At 47.0% G+C, this 2,105-nt stretch overlaps 1 non-coding gene across 1 annotated transcript; it reads right to left on the bottom strand.

Moving 5' to 3' along the window:
- Window positions 1-2,001: 2,001 nt before the first annotated feature.
- On the bottom strand, window positions 2,002-2,105 carry LOC115803861 (U6 spliceosomal RNA). The gene has a single exon (XR_004024655.1). It is a non-coding gene; the product is annotated as a U6 spliceosomal RNA (small nuclear RNA).

Genomic DNA, 2,105 nt, shown 5'->3' with positions numbered 1-2,105 from the left:
GAGCGAGGGAAAAAGAATTAGGGTTGCTGCAGCTGGCACGCGGAGAGCAATTGCAGGGTCTGGCGCAGCCTGGGAGGGCCTGCGACCCCGGCGGTGTTTTCTGGGCCGGCGGACTTCGCTGCGGCCCCGCTCGTGGCGGTGGCTGCTTCCTGCCGGAGGACTGCGGGGACCCCAAAAGGGCATCCCCCGCGCGGCCAGGGCCGGGATCTGCGCAGGGATGACAGTGTCGCAGCGAGCTTGCCTCCCTACCCCTCGTCCGCTTCCGTGGCGCCGCGAGGTCGACAGAAAGGCTGGAGCCGGGCGTGTGCGAGTCCAGGTAAGACCCAGCTCCTGCCCAGCGTGGTCCGGCCGAGCAGCCTAAGGGAGGATCGCCTAATGGCCGCCCGCTCGTGGCTGCCTCTGCCGCGCGTCGGCCCCTCGGGCCAGCCCCGCGCACCGACACGCGCGCTGCTGCGGCGTTGGGTTTCTGCGGGCGACCTCGCAGCTCCTAGACCGAGGAAGGGCAACCGGGCAGAGGAAGGCGTCCTTCCCAGCTCCCGGAAAGACCGGACCGAGGGAGTCAACACGGCGATTGAGACTGTTAGTTTCTTCCTACGGGTGGGGAAACAGACCCGAGCGCGGTGGGGACTCCCCAAGGTCAGTGGCAGACACTAGATCCACTCTGGTCCTCCGCTGCCATTCTCTTTCCATGAGGGATAGTTAGGACCACCCCGGCTCGGCTCGCCCTCTTCCTGGCCTCTGGGTGCGGGCGTTGCCAGTGCCGCACTGCGCCCGCAGTATTGGAGAGTGGGTGTAACCCCGGCATCCCCTGCTTGTCCCTTTTTCTCCCCTAGGTGAGGGGACACAAGGGCGGATCCAATGATGATCTCACTATGCCGATCATTAGCAAAACCTGCGGGTGTGTGTGTGTGTGTGTGTGTGTGTGTGTGTGCGCGCGCGCGCGTTTCCTCTAGAGAACTAAACCTCGTAAGGCGGATTGGCTTTTAGGGATGCATTTCTAGAGTGCACTGCACCAGGTATTTTAGGAGGTGAGAAGAGAAAACCATGTTTGTCTAACATTATTAAAATTAGAATTTTTTAAAAGGATAAGCTTATTACAAAACATTCAGGAAACAGAAAAATGTAAAGGAGAAACTAAAGATAACTTAAAACTTCATCTCCTAGATTGTTGAGATTTCCTAGATATATTAAAAATTTCTCTGCATACACATTTAATCCAGTAACGTGGGCAAAACATATTGTTTCAGTTTGTACGTCTGATTACCCAGGGGGAATCAACTCTTTTTCCTCTATGTATTGGCCTTTTGCATTTGTGTGTGTGAATTGACTATTAATACCTTTGCCCCTTTTTCAGTTGGAGTGTCTTTCTGTTCCTGATTTTTAAGCGCTCTTTATATATTACACATTAAGTTAGTAATTCTGTTATCTATGTTGCACAGTTTTTACCAATTTACTTAAAATGTTTTTGTCAGTTTTTCATCTTTGGCCGTTCAGCTCTATTCTTTTTTCTTTATGGTTTCTGCTAGAGTATTTTGCTGAGAAAGGCCTTTACTAACCCAAGTTTGTATAAATATTCTCCTGTATTTTCTTCACGTACTTTTAAGCTTTGGTTTAAAAATTTTAATGTGTAATTTATTCTAGTTTAAGTTGTAAATTGGAGAGCTAATTACTTTTCCTAAATGGTTAGCCAGTTGCTACAAAGCTATTAAGTTCATTTTTTACCCCTGATTTAGACTGCTACAATTATGGTATATTAAATTATTATATATTTATATCTGTTTGTAGATTTTTGCATGTGTCTATCAGTATATTTTGGTGCCAGTGCCATGTTATTTTAATTACTGAAGTTTTATAACAAGTTTAATATCATATTACCCAGTATCACCTTCCTGGCTTTTCAAAAAATCAGTTTTATTAAGGTATAGTTTCCATGCAGTAAAATGCACCATTTAAATGTATATTTTGATGAATTTTTTCAAATAATAACGACCATCGCAATAAAAAATTATGGAGCACTACATAAACTTGATGTCATCCTTACACAGGGGCCATGCTAATCTTCAATATATCATTCCAGTTTTAGTATATGTCCCAGCAAAGCGAGC

This window comes from Delphinapterus leucas, chromosome 6 (assembly GCF_059928025.1).
Source record: "Delphinapterus leucas isolate spDelLeu-1000000601 "Yukka" chromosome 6, BTC_Dleu_Yukka2, whole genome shotgun sequence".
NCBI lineage: Eukaryota > Metazoa > Chordata > Mammalia > Artiodactyla > Monodontidae > Delphinapterus > Delphinapterus leucas.
The sequence above is the reverse complement of the archived record's forward strand: the minus strand, read 5'-3'. Positions and strand labels throughout refer to the sequence as shown.